Consider the following 15696-nt stretch of genomic DNA (forward strand, 5'->3'; position numbering starts at 1 on the left):
AACTGTAGACACGCAGGGTTTAATGACCATAAAGCCTCTTCGCAATTTGATGCCTTTTGGGGATTTCATACACAACCCTGTATTGATTAACAAGAGCTTCAAGGAAATTGGAATCTCCCCCTGTCTCTGGTCTTCCCCAAGCGCACTGGAGCTGGCAGAGACAGGAAGAGAAATATGGCTTATGTATGACAGCTTTGCTAGACTGGGCTTTGGGCCTATCGTTAGCGTCAGCATGTCTCTTTAAAGACTGCTTTTGGTGGTGAGCTGCGTTTGATCGGCTCATCTCAACCCCCCTGAGGATCTCATTAATTCAGCCTGGACCGGCCCACTCCCCCTGCCACCTGCTCCACTGCTCACCCATACGGAGAAAAGAACACAGCGGCTCAGAGAGGAAGACAGACACAGAAACAGGAGGAGAGTGAAAGTGTCAAGACAGCTGGGAGGATTGAAAATGGGGAATCACTAGGAAAAAAAAAATCACACACACCTACACTTACACACATATATAAACCCACACAGCACAGAACCAGCACTGGAGAAATAATTAAACTGTCATATAGGACTAATATAAATATGAAGTATACTGGGTTATTTATTTTATAAGGCAATTATTCATCAGCTTCCTTCACACTTGTCTGACTTCACCAAACATGTCTCGGTTTAAATTAAGTTCCAGTAGCTATTTAAAATTAGCCAATCCAGTATTGAGATCGGAATGTGCACCTTTTACATGGAACACCATAAAATGTAAAAATTAGGCACCAACAAAACAGACATTCTTTTACCAGCTGCACACATCAATCTGGGCAAAAGAGGTCACGGTTTGCCCACTGCCCCTGCCCTCTGTGTGTGCTTTACTAAAGACAGCAGATCCCACAGAACAAAGCCTGATCAACCAGGTGGAAAATGTTCTAAGGACCATGTCAATTTGGATAAAATTCATTGGTAATTTGAAGAATACCAAGTGAGATTTAACTTCTGCTGGGAGACATTTTTTAGTTACAGACTGCGTCTTTGAGTGATAAATTAGTAATATCAATATGAAATAAGAATATATATATAATAACTGATTAATTCTGATCAGGGTAAATGGTCTGGGTGTGGAGCCAACCCAGAATCATTGGGTACAAAGAAAGAACACACCATGGACAGGGCATCACACATTAACCCAGCCCCTCACACCTGAGGACAAGTTCACAAACTAGTCCAACTCCCAAAATGTTTTTGTTTTCTTTTTGTGAAGGAGGGCGGCGGGGGGGGATAGAACACACTGAGCACTTCTCAGTGATGATGCTTGTTATGTTACCCCACAGTGCCAACCAATTTATTATTCGTATTTATTATTCATAAAATGTAATGTGGTTATTCTGCAGAACTGGCACTGAACACCAAAGCCTGGTTTAAGTCGAGCACTGTCCAGTGTGATCAATGCCAAGGAGTCTACAGGAATGAGGGAGACATGTTTTCTTACTCTCCCATTTCAAAATTCAGCATTAGAGAGTCAGTCTCTTGAATGTTCACTGAACAGGGTTCAGTTTCACAATAACTGCTACAAAAAAACTGAGGGCCAGAGCAGTGTAAATAAACATGGAACTATTCTTTAGAGCTAGAACAAGGGGTTACTCTTCGTCTTCAGTTAGCCCTAATCTTTGTCTTTGTGCTGATTTCATAACTACAACATAGTAAAATATGTAATAAGCAACAGAGAATACTTCTGCTTTCATTTTATTATGCAATAGCTATACTTCCTTACATCCATATGAATAAAATATAAAACTGAAATCTCATAGAACACACAGGAGGGTGTTCTGAGTGTGTGACAGGTTTCAGTTTGAAAGAATTCATGCCTGCTATTTATTATGGGGTTTGAGAGTTTCCGATACTCTGATATAAAAGCAAATATGAATCTTAGATATGTTAAGTCAATCCTTATTTACTGAGACCTCTCTGGAGTTGTGTTTTCCTTTAAAAAGTATTCACTGTGTTCTTTCTAAAACGAAGGAAATATTTTTTTAACAAATTGATCTCAATGCCATGGGGGAGAGGCAGCACAGGGGCATGCTTTTATGTTTAACTAGGCATCCATGCAATTCTATTCGGTTAAGTTATTTGTATCATGCAGACTGTCAGTTTTATTTTATAATAAAGTGCACATAAACCTGCTAGAGCTCTGCTCTCTGAACTTTCTAACCATCTCCGCGGTGTACAGCAACAGTGCCAGAACAAAAACATTAAAATGAAACTCTCCAGATGAAACAAGAACAGATTTTACACTCAAGAAGATATGAAACCACACACACGCTGCCTTTATAGTGGAAATGAATGAGATATGTCTGCCTAGAGGCCTGCAGCTCTCACGTGTTTGAAGTGTGAATAAGAATGAATAGCAATCTGCAGTAAAAGTAATAGGAATAGTAATACTATTGTATGCTATGATCTCTCAAAGATCAAAGCCTACATTGGGATAGGTGGTATATTGATGTTTGAGATTTTTATTTCAAATAATTGATCACAAACAAAAAAAGTTGCTTAATGATTTTTGACTTGCACGTGTGGTTCTAGAACCATTGTTCTGAAAGTCACAGTTTTTGTCGTTCAACACACCTGAGGCATGAGGAATTATAGGTGAATACTCTCTATTCTGTGCATACTCTGGGGACTGGGAGCTGATAATTGTTGTTTAAAATGGGACCGTTCATTCTTGGATTATCTGTTGACATGAAAATAATATTCACACCTTTTGTTTATAAAAATACATCTTTAAGGAACAAAGAAATAAGAGTTAAAAAGTGAAACAAATATGGTTCTTCAATGGCACTGCTCCATATAACAGTTTTAATCACATTTAATAGTAATTGTTATTGTGTAGGTATTAAATCTTGTAAACTATAATGACTTTGGCATAATGTGTTATTACTTCATTTCAATTTAAACAACAACTATGAATTATGGTTCCCTGCATGATTTAAATTACAGCTGGGCCCCCTGAAAGTTCACAAATATAAACATCTGATCCCCGCCTCCTCTGACAACACATACCATGTGGAGAATGCCATGCTGAAACAAATATCGTAGCGTAGCTATGGAGCCTGCAAGAGAGGCCATAGGTAGGTGGACAGACAGATGGATGGATAGATAGATAAATGAATGCAATTCCTAATTAACCAGTGCAGTGTGTAGTGAGCCAAGTTCCCCACAAAAAGTCCACTGTGTTGGGATGCCCATTGAGGCGAGCCGCTCTTGGAACACGCCAAGTGCAGTGGAATAATGGGGCAGTTTAGAGGGCTCAGCGCCCGTTCACAGGCTCCCTGCGCTGGGAAACTGTTAGCGCAAAGGTTCAGGAGGGGTTTTTAATTGTTTCCTCGTCTTTCTCTCTGTTCTGCCTTTCAAAAGCAGGCCTGACAAACAGGCAGTGAAGGGGATTGTTTAGTGTTCCGCTGGCCGTGGCCGGAGGTAAACAGAGACGGTCCTGTGTGTGTGTGTGTGTGTGTGTATGCGTGCCTCCGCAGCTCAGGCAGGGGTTGCTGGGAAGGGATGGGTGAAGCGCAGGCAGAGGAGGAGGACTTGGGGCCCTCCGGAAGAAGAAGGCGATGGACATAGTGAGCCTTGGTGCCCCCCTCAGGGAGCTGCCATTGTGTGTGTGGCACTGGGCTTCTCATGCGTGCCCGTTAAGAGTGCGTAAAAGTGATGAAGCTCTCCGAGATTAAGTGAGTAAGTGGCAGCTCGGCCCTCCGCTCCCACAGCTTTGGCTATTTACATACTCAAGAGTGGAATTAATGCCCCACAATCCCCGGCCCTGGCACAAAGACACACACAAAGCTTCCTCAAAAGCCCATTAGAGACTTTAACTAAAAATTAGAAGAAGAAGGAGAGAGGACAGAGGAAAGAAAAGAGAAGAAAGATGCAGAGAGGTGCTGAGGTTTGTCTATAGGTATTGAGAGGAGTCTGAGGTGAGAAAAGAGTGATCTCTTAACTCTTGAACCGCTATTCCAAAAGCACCATTCAAAACCCATGGGCATAATGGACTTTCAGTAGAGGTTTGGATTTTAGGGACGCTTTCCAAACGTGTAGACCATGAGTGCTAGATTGTAAAAAGAAACCTGTAAAATGTGTTGGGTGCATGTTAAGTCACATGTCAGAATAGCTAATTGATACGGTAAAATCTGATTGGACAAATGAACAGCTCTTTAAAATATATGTGTCTTGAGAATGCATTTCATACCCTTGAGTGTCTAAATGAAACCAGAAATAGAATTTGGTAAAGCCATCCAAATTTGTTTCTTTGCCAAGAATGTTTAGCGTATATAAAGAGTATATACAATTGTACTGCTAGTTCTATGGAGCCGGTCATTATCATAAAATCTCCTTAATGTGTCTTGAGTGGTTGACACTGCTTGTGGTCATGTGACCATCTCCCTAAATATGACAGATTGCATATTATATCTTACTGTTCAGAAGAGCTCTTCCATTTTGATGTAAGAATTTCTAAAGCACTTTAACAACAATGAGGGTTTGTTGACTGTATGATTTTTGCCAAGAAAAAAGAACAGAAAAGAAGACCCCCCCGCCTTCTCCCTCCAATTGTGTCTCCACTGTGCTGACCTTAATTTGGGACAGGCCAGTGCCAAAGGAACCCTGGGTGGTTTAGAAGGTCTCTGCCATGTTCAATACAGATATTTATTATTATAGCTGCATATGAATTACAAAGGAGGAAAATTGGTGTATTCCTCAGAGACAGCTGTGTGTCAGAGTGTGCATAATCTTTGGACATAAACCATCCAACCAAAACATCACTACCATCAGTGCTATTGTAGAAAATCACACCCATAAAACAATGACATAAAAGACAGCACATTCATTAAGTAGTATTTGGCACGTTTGGTGCTGTTCTTGACTTAAATCACTGCTTCAGTACGGTGTGTAATGTCTCTGATCACATCACTAAGTGCACAGAACGCCAGGAAACATCTTAAATTATGCCTCTTGTTCTACCACAGAGGAACAGTCCAGAGTTACTGCAAAGTGCAAAGAGAACAGATAAGAGAATAAACTACATTCAATAGTCTTTACCCTTGTTTGAAACCTTTCAGTAAGGTTCGGTCATTCCTTCACTGAACAAACTATCTTCCAACACAGTACAGTTTTCATTGAGTAACTAAAATGGCAAAACACCAAAGAGTCCTTCTTGGGACCTATATCTGAAAAAGTTCATCGTATGAATTCTGCTCTTTGTCCAAAATATGTTTAATGTATTATTCAAGCTTTCACACTGAAGTCTCATAAAGACACGTCTGACTACTTCAGACAACTACTGTCAGATATATCACATCCTTCTACGTCTTGAATTATTGAAATATCTAAAATAAAAATCTTTAGAGATAGGATGAGCCAATTCATAGGTCTGATTTAGTAAATAAAAATATAATCTCAGTTAGTGTCTCCTTATATTCCTCTCACTCTTCCTACTCATATTCATTGCCTCGTTCAAATCATTTCTTTTTTCCTGTTGATCTTCTTTCTTTCTCTCTTGCTCTTTCTTTCTGTTTTGTTCACTCCCTTTCTGTCCATATTCATCCTTTTCTCTCTTCTTTCTTGGTTTTTCTGTACCTATAATTGCCCTCTCAAATGTTCCCATATAAAGATAAGTGTCAGCACTATGTGCAGCTATTCTGAATTGCTGTAAACAGTGAGGCTGTATAAAGTAACAGGTAGGCTAATGAACACAAGCTGGATCTTAGAGACACAGATGTATCAGAGAGCCACCCTGAAGTTCTCCCAGAGCTATGTGTGTGTTCTGCATGCTGACTTCCTTTGTTAAATGCTGCTCATGGGAACGCACTCGCTCAAACTTTAGCACTTCAGACAGCGAGGGGATGACAGCGGAAAGAGCAAGTGACTAACCCTTCCACTGTCTTCCAATTTATTTGAAGTCCACACATGCAGCAGAGGCACATGATTGAGGGAGGACAGAAGGAGAGATATAGACCAAAACAGATGGACAGAGACAGGGAGGAGTGATGAACAGGAGAGAGAGGAAGAGGGCTGGAGAAAAAAAAAAGAGTTGGATGGCACTTTGGCAGCGCTTGCATGTTCCCAGGAGGATTACTCAAGCGCTACAGTAGATGCCGCCCAATGCCAGCCTGTCCACAGACCCTGAATAGGCTGAATGGACTTAAACACACACACACACACACAAACTTTTCATGGTTTTCTACTTTAAAACACTCCATTCGATTTGTATTTACTTATTCCCAGTCTATGTTTCATTATGTTTGTTCTTTCACGTTCTTTTTTACTGTTAATCCACATCCCTTTAGCTGTAATCTGTAGGAAAGTGCAGTCGTATCTGAATCAATTTTGGCAGCAGACATATGTGAAGAACACACTGTATGATGGTGTTAAGCTGATGTTTATATTTGATCAGTACTGATGATATATATGTCTATCTTTATTATTTATTTATTTATTTATGTGCTGAAGTAGAATATTCAGGTGACGTTTTTTCAGTGTGCTTTTACTGTGCTATAATAGGACCATGTTTCTTGTTTTCTGAATGTGTAACCACACAGAAATTAATTTTACATATCTCAGGACTGCTGTCTTGGTGCCAATAATGCTTTATAAATCTGCTTGTATTAGCATCAGCATTAACACTGAAAGATATGTACACAAATAGATCATCGGTGGCATTCACTCTGAATTTGTATTCCCTCAACCGTGCATCACTAATATCCTCATTATAAGTCTAAAAACCTCCATCTCCACTTCTTTAATCAGTGAGCCACACTTAAGGCTTCATAAGAGGTGCTTTGCCAGGTTTAGATGCCCCAAAGCACTGGGCACTGCCACAATCCATTGCCTGTCCGCCCCCTCCCCTCGTTCTTCATCACCCCATCCCAAAACCCCCGCAGCTCCCTTCACAAACAGAGCTCCACTGTCTCTCATCATTTCTCGCTCTCTTTCTCCCCACTCTCCTGCAAAGACAGACCTAATGGATAGCCCACTGTTCTCTGCATCTCAAATGCTCTCGCCTGTACACTTCTGCCAGCACACCAGCAGGGCCTTTTGCATCCAGTTTATGCCGTTTTGCTGCTCAATGAAAAGGGAAGCCTGGGATGACATCTGATCTCAAGATGTAGCAAAAGCCCAAATATTCTGTTCTGTATAAAATGTTCATCTGATACGTCTAATTTTATGGAACCAGATCATTCCAATGCAATGAATGCTTTCAAAGCAGAGCATTGCTGTGTCGTTTTTTCTGTCTAGATACATTCACTATAAAAAAATCCTTTTTATCCTTTGTGATCCCAGACATAATACAAGTAAAGCCGTATTTAATGTGTGGCCATTCATTGTCCAGTTAATTCTAAAGCAATTAAACCACTATACATTACCATGTATCTACATAAAAAAAACACACGCCGCCAGGGAGATATTTTTCTTCACACAGTATATCAATCAGTGACTCAGAATGTGTTAACACCCCCTCACAAACAAGCCTCATCTGCTTATCTCAACTGCTCTTTATTGTCTCATGTACTGTTCATGGCTTTACCTTTGTTCAAATTGTACACCCCCACATTCAAAACAAGGATTTCATGCAAAATGTGCCCCAAATCCACACTCGGGTCACTCTGAGTGACATACATGCTAATTAAAGTAACAGACCTATACTTATGTAGAAAAACAACATGTTTTTGGCACGCTCCACTTTCATTAGTGAAAAAAAAAACAACACCATTGCTTCTGTCCCTGCCCCCTGTGCATGCATCTTATACATATGCAAACACAAGAAAGAAAGAGGTCTTTTTTAACTGTTTAATAAATTACTCTTATGGTTCTCTTTCATTAGCTCAGCAAAGAGGAGAAATGCATGTTTCTCAATAGTCACTGGTATAATACTCTATAATATTTTAAAATGTATGTATTAAGCAGAAATAAGCACATAGACCTGGGTGATATGAAAAATAAATCAATATTAAAATGAAACATATCGTGGAGATGATATGGCTGTAAATCTGGAAATATATTAAACCGGGTCAGTAAGTCCTTGATACTGTCAAAGACTGACTATAATTAATGTTTGTTGGATCATGCGAATGACTTATTCCTTCCAAGAAACTGATTTGCATTGTCAATGATTGCCCAAGGTGTTCTCAGCCATTAACATAATTAACCAATCACACACAAACAGAAATCTGTGACAATGCCTTTACAAAGACAACTTAGTTATGAAAATGTGATGTCATGCAAACTTACACACACACAGAAAGCAACGTCTGCATGTTTACAAGCACACTGATGCGCTATGGACAGTGTGATGAGAAAATGCAATTGTCTACAAGCACTATAATGAAAACGCACACAAACAAGCAAGGAGCAAACACACACGCTCTTTGGGGAGTTGATCATTTACACAAAGCCATAAATAACCACAACCCATTTTGTGGTGTAAGGAATGTAATGCATGTTTATGAGCAGGGCCTCTAGGCACATGGCAGAATTGATTATGTGCATGGATACTCCACCTCTTTTTCATATTTCTGTCACTATCACATACAGCAAGCATTCCATCAAACAGGAGCCAGAGGGCAGAATTTACCAGGGGCTCACACCTCCTGCAGGAACTGCCAAGAGCACAACAGATCCTTTCAGGCAATTTATTTAATAAACTCTCTACTATGAAGAAGTGGAGGGTATTTATTAATATACCATGTGACTCGGAAACGAGATCTAGGAGTAAAGATATGGCTGCTTTTCAGGAGGATATTTCAGTAAAAGTGGAAACATTTGAGAGTGGGACTATTTTATATGTAAACAATGCCTATCTATCCATCTGTTCATACATGCTTACATAGATTACACACAGGTAAAGTTCACATACACAGAAAACGTATATTTGTAACCATATATATGTTTAATGAAAATATAAATAAAAATGTATGTCTTGAGGCTTATTTGAAATCAATCCATACCCCAAATCGACCCAGGGAATAAACACAGCTCTCAGGTTACGTATCTATACACCACACTGCTCCCTACGCGATTTTGTGCTTTATTGCAAAAATTCAGTTACTAAATCATACACTCATTCATTTAAATAATAATAATAACCAGGTTAATCGACGTTTTACCGCCACGACTGTTAATGAAGCGTCTTTCTTTGAAAAGGACTAGAGTTGGGCAACTAGACTATAGACAGGTGACAGAAACATCTCTGAGGAGTTTGGCTCCGTCTCAAACGGCCCCCTACTACCTACACAGTGCGCTACACTCATCATAAATGAACAGGCAAACGAGTGCAGTATGTAACAAATAGGATCCTGCTGCTCTCTGTTTTAAACTAAAAACGGCGCTCAGGTATGACGCGGCTAATTACAGGTACACCAAATATTAAGACCAAATATTTTAGAATTTGTTTTATTACTAGGCCTATAGGTACGTTATATCAGGGTCTCGTGCAGGTAGCTTAGTAACTACTCACTCTCTCTCTCTCTCTCTCTCTCTCTCTCTCTCTATTTATCTATCTCTCCATTTGTGGCGCGCCCACGCTACTTAACGGTCACTGTTCACGCTTCACTTATCATCTCGGGCATTTTACAGTCTTAAACTCACAGAAACACCAGCTATATGAACAGGTAAAAAGAAAAAAAGAGAAGCTAAACGACATAAACACCTATTTACAGACATTTGCACAGAAATGTTATGGTTTACAGGGATTCTTAGATGGACGGTCGAGACCAGTGTCCCGTGGCACTTACAATCACCAAAAAGTTACTATGAACTCATTGTAGTTATTTTTTAATATTAAGTGCATACAGTAGTTTTACATCTAGTATATATATATACTAAAGAGAGAGAGAGAGAGAATTTTTTTTTTTTTTTTTTGACATTTTATGTAGCTCAGTCACTGTAAGTATGCTGTAGGTGCGCTGGGTGTTGTGCCGCCAGTCGTCTCAGTGACCGGTGTGTTCATGTAAACAGAAAGAGGGACTCACCTTTGTACTGAACCTGGGAAAAGACCGGAGAACTCAAGTTTGCTGGTATTTGGTGATCTCTCGCATCCACGTGTGGAGACACTGAGAGCAGACGGGCCCTTCCCTGTCTTCTCTGCCTGTTGTGCTGAGGTAAAATCCGCGGAGCAGCGCTCACTCAGCAGAACACACTGCTGCTCTGAGGAGTAACTCCCTCCTCTCTTTCTCTCTCTCTTTCTCTCTCCCTGTGTCAGTGAAGACCAGCCCTCAGCCCTCCAGTGCGCTCCAGATCACTTTTATAATCTCTCTCTCTCTCTCTCTCTCTCTCTCTCTCTCTGTCTCACGCACACACACACACAAACACACAGTCTTTCCCTGTCTCTCTCTTCACCATTTTCTCACGTTTACTCCTCCTTTAATCTCTCAAATTCAAAATATATTTATAGGCATTATTATGTCTTTATGGTATGTATATGCTTTAATCTGTCCCCTCTCTCTGTGGGTCAAGCAGGGGCAACTCAAAAAGTTGAAATCCACCACAGTGCATAACTGAATTAATGTCTTGGATAAACGTGTTCTATTGTACATTTTATACAAGGAATATTATGAAAAGTTTTGTTCCAAAACCTTCCATCATTCGTATTTTTGACATATATTTGAATGTGTTTTGGAGCTAAAGTCGTCATATTCTTATAGAATGGATATTTCATGTGAACTCATTCTGATACACAACCGTTCATCTTATGTCCTATTTACATAACAGTTCACATAATGTATTTGCCTTTAAAAATGTCATAAGAAAACTGAAAAACCCCAACAATTGTTAGTGCACACGACATGCCACACGGTCAGCAGAATTCTTTAAAAACATACAGACTGCTCAAATTGTAGACTATGCATTAATAAGTAGTGATAATACACTTTCTCTTTTTTGGAACACATAAACTCAGATTGCATTTGGTATTAGTTTTTTCCAAGAAACCACAAAAACATTAAAGACCAAGCTGAAAATGGCCATTTGCCATCAGTAGAAGGAGCAGTGTGCCAGCATGTCAGGTCTCATTCTATTACATCATGGGGACTAGATTCAATTATAGATTCTCACACCAAAATTAATTCAACCATCCTCGCTGGCTTGATGGCAGATCAATGCAATGGTGACAAAGAGAATGCAGGTTTATGGAACCATTAATAAAGATTTAATTTAGAATGTACATTTATTGTAAACCTGGAAATGCACAACATTTAGGTGAAGTTGGGCCACTCTACAGACTTCCTATACAAATGTAATGATGCATTGGTTTGTCATATACATCCATGTAGATCTAGAGTGGTCTAGTCCAAGTGTTTATTTCTTTTAATGTTGATGATTATGGCTTACAGCCAATGAAAACCCAAAAGTCATTATCTCAGAAAATGTTAATATTATATAAGACCAATTTAAAAATGATTTTAATACAGAAGTGTTGGCCTGCTGAAAAGTATGTACAGTATATGCACTCAATACTTCGTCAGGGCTCCTTTTGCATGAATTACTACATCAATGTGGCATGACATGGAGGTGATCAGCCTGTGGTACTGCTGAGGTGTTATGAATCCCAGGTTGCTTTGATAGTGGCGTTCAGCTCGTCTGCATTGTTGGGTCTGTTGTCTCTCATCTTCCTCTTGACAATACCTCATAGATTCTCTATGGGGATTAGGTCAGGCGAGTTTGCTCACCAATCAAGCACAGTGAAACTGTGGTTATTAAACCAGGTATTGGTACTTTTGGCAGTGTGGACAATTTCCTGGTAGACGGCTGTGCTGACTTTGGACTTGATGTAACACAGTGGACCAACACAAACCATCACCGATTGTGGAAATTTCACTCTGGGACCTGGATTTCCAAATGAAATGCAAATTTTACTTTCTTCTAAAAACAAGACTTTGGACACTGAACAACAGTCTAGTTCTTTTTCTCCTTGGCCCAGGAAAGACGCTTCTGGCTTTGTCCCTGGGTCATGAGTGGCTAGACACAAGGAATGCGACAGCTGTAGCCCATGTCCTGGATACGTCTGTGTGTGGTGGCTCTTGAAGCACTGACTCCAGCAGCAGTCCACTTTCAGTGAATCTCCTCCAAACTTTTGAATGGTCTTTTGTTGACTATCCTTTCAATGCTGCGGTTATCCCTGTTGCTTGTGAACCTTTTTCCTTCCACTCAACTTTCCATTAATATGCTTGGATACAGCACAATTGTGTAGCCTAATTTAGCCTAACCAGACTAAGAGACCATTTTAAATGTTTAGGAAACCTTTCCAGTTGTTTTGTGTTGACTTTTCTAGTTTTCTGAGATAATGACTTTTGGGTTTTCATTGGCTGTAAACCATAATCATCATCATTAAAATAAATAAACACTTGAACAAGATCACTCTGTTTATAATAAATCTATATAATATATGTGTTTCACTCCTTGAATTAAATTGCTGAAATAAATTACATTTTTGGTGATATTTTAATTTTATGAGATGCACCTGTATCTTCATGTTTTACCAACCTCTTTGAATCACATTCAGATTTATTACACCTTCATGAGATAGAGGTGATTCATCTACTGATTACTAATAGTGACTGCAGACTCAAAGTTTATAGAGGTTTGTTTTGAATTCCCTTAGTGTTTGCAGCATTGGTGTACTAGACACTAGAACTCTGTGTAAGAATCTAAGAAGAGAAGCATACATTTCATCCTTCCTTTCAGCTTTTTAGCCTATAATTGCCCATTGATATTTTATATATTAGATATTAAAAGTGATTTCAAGCCCACAATACAGTACATTACCCAGCTAGATGTAATCTCAGGCTGTGTATACACTGTCAGAATATTTGTCACTGTGGTGGTACCCTCAAGGGTACGTAATTGTACCATTTGTAATTGTAGATATTAAAATTGTCCATTTCATCTCCAGGACTTATGATTTTTTTTTATTTGACACAGTTCTGTAATGAAAACTTACAAATATTCACCTCTCCTTCTAGAGAAGAGAATGTAATGTACTTTTAGGGAACACAACAGGACTTTAAACACTGTTGTACCTTTAAAGGTATATTTACAAAGTTTGTACTTTTAGTGATGTAGTGGAGTATGGATCTAGATCAAGAAATGAAAAATTAAGATTCTGACATATATGTAGTGGAAATAGTATGCACACGTTGCGGTGGCATTAGCACTACAGTGACCAATATTGTACCTCTACCATACCTTTTCTTCTGAGTGTGTAAAAGCTCTCTGAAATCTGCTCTTTGCCATATGCTCCACACTCTTGTAGACTCTAGGATGTGAACTGCCACTGAATATCCTCTGACGATAGGGGAACTGCTCATTTGGATTCTAGCTTAGATTGCAGTTATTAAAGGCTACATTCCCAGCTCATAAAATATAGGTTTAAAATATTTGCGCAACTCTCCACAATGACTAAGTATGCTCCACGTCAGAAATTACATATCAACAACAACAACCATTCTGTTAGCAGAACTATGCACATTATATATATAAAGCCCCATCTTTATATAAATATATATATATATATTGCTTTATGAGAGAGCAAATACTACTTTAAAAGAAATTAAGTGTAATTGAACTGACTTGTAAGAACAGATTTGATTTAGGAACTACTCTGGCACAGCAGAGTTATCAGAGCTTCCTGGTGTGAATTAAAGGCCAATCACACTTGCTTGGTGAATCGATGAGGCTTAGCATGCTCTCCCTTTGACTTATTGACCAATGTTCTCCTTTATTATCACTCCTAAGATACAATTCCCCAGTGTGAGTGAGAGAGAGAGGCAGATTCTGGTGGTAATATAAGGGGTCTTGGCTATGGCGTAATGAGTCGAGGGTCATTTCCTCTGCTGCTGGTCTTTGAGGGGTAATCTGGAAGACTGGGGCTCCGCTCCAAATGTGTCAAAGCCTAATAAAGTAACAGAGCCCAAGGCCTCTCTTGGGAGTAGCACTGAAGCTATGGGGGAAGGGCATGAGGTTCAGAAATTGAGCCATCACCTCAAGGTTCAGAAAGCAAAAGAGGAAAAATAAGAACCTGTCCTAATGGGCCCTCATTAGGGCATAGGATGTGCACATATAATGAATTTAGATTAGAGCAGTTCAGGTTGTAATTGCATGTTATGAAAGAGGCATTTTTCTTAACACTCTCATTAACTGTATGTTCAGTATCAAATTACTACTGCAGTGAAAACAAACAGGTGTAAAGAAAAATATTTTTGACAGCATGCACGCTATAAATCTATAAGCAGAACATGATAGTCATGAGATTTGGTGCTTTTTTTAAAAAATCAGATTCAGTTGATGCAACTAACCTTGCAATCTATTATTTGCTTTCATGGCATGTAGCAAGCAAATATAAGGTGCTCTATAAATCACGCTGTTGGTCTGCTCATCCATTAAGTCCCCATCAGCAAGCCCTACACTCACATACACTCCCATGCACACATAGTGAAAACATACACAGTCTAGTGGAAATGCACATTTTACCTTTGGATGACAATGAAGTGCAAATGTATTAAATCACTGCTAATGGAATAATTGTTGAATACAATAAGTAGCAAGAAGGATTTTTTATTAGTACTGGTTATCATATTTACACATGATAAATTGTTGTTTAAAACAGCAGCAACCTCTATGTTCCAAAGCTTCTCAGGATGAAAATTAGGCCTTTCTTTAAGTGCCATAAGCTATCCATTGCTGTGTGATTGCATAATGAAAGGAAGTGAGCACAAGAGAGGCTGGAAGGTAAAAAAAAATGCTAATAAGGTTTCCCTGGAAACGGCAGACTAGCGAAATGTGACCCTCCCCCTCATATAGTGACACAATAAAGCTTTCCACACAGTTGGTTTGCTCCTGGTTGTAACTGATTGGTTTGATGCTTGGTTCCAACTAATTTGTTAATACGCAAATTCACTCTCTGAAGTAACTTGGAGTGTCCTTTCCTCTCTTTTATGCATATGTATATATGCTATTTGTGACTGTGCTATGTTTGCAATCTCTCATTAGTGGTTCAGATAACATAGTTCATGCTTGTGTTGTATCTAGGTGAACAATGGCTCGTTTCACTCGAGAGAATCCTATAGTGCTTAAGTTCCTATTCCCAGCACTCTTACTCTCTGTAAGCGACAAGGTCAACTGCTAGTTCTCAACCAATCAGGTGTTTGAGAAGTTAGCTTCTGCCCAATTACTGGTGATGCCCTATGAGCTAAAGGAGCATGAGAAGAAGCTGTGTTCCAACTGCACAGGAAAAATCCTTTCTCACTTGCTCTGGGAAGTTTAACAATTCTGTACAATTTCTAGTAAAATAAAAGAAGAGCCACAACAAGAGCCTATTCATAAACGTGGCTCTTGTGGGGGATGTGGGCCCTCAAGTGAAATTTCCTCCAACAGCACATCTTCCGCACAAGCCTTTTAGTGAAGACTGATGGGAAAATCTCTCAATCCAAATGCCCATGAGGACTTTGCCTGCATATTAAATAGTGCATGGACATGCTTGGACAAATGCTAAGAATTATACGTCACCTTTTGTGTGCTCTTTGGGGGAAATGTGTGAGCCTCAGAGAAGTGAAGTGGAAAAGGGCCCCATCCCTAGTGCATTTATATGTATACACACACACACACACACCGTCATTTTACGGTAAGAGCTTTTCATCTCTGTGGGCATCTTTCCGGAGAGTGTTCACTTCATTT

General features: G+C 39.4%; 1 protein-coding gene across 1 annotated transcript in view; it reads right to left on the reverse strand.

Moving 5' to 3' along the window:
- The window catches only part of slc1a2b (solute carrier family 1 member 2b), a 35510-nt gene extending 25379 nt beyond the window's left edge, over window positions 1-10131 (reverse strand). Inside the window, exon 1 of the mRNA XM_066667877.1 lies at window positions 9999-10131. The gene's annotated coding sequence lies outside the window, so the exon portion shown is untranslated. The remainder of the gene's footprint in view (window positions 1-9998) is intronic.
- Between the last annotated feature and the right edge of the window lie 5565 nt (window positions 10132-15696).

This window comes from Hoplias malabaricus, chromosome 4 (genome assembly GCF_029633855.1).
Source record: "Hoplias malabaricus isolate fHopMal1 chromosome 4, fHopMal1.hap1, whole genome shotgun sequence".
NCBI lineage: Eukaryota > Metazoa > Chordata > Actinopteri > Characiformes > Erythrinidae > Hoplias > Hoplias malabaricus.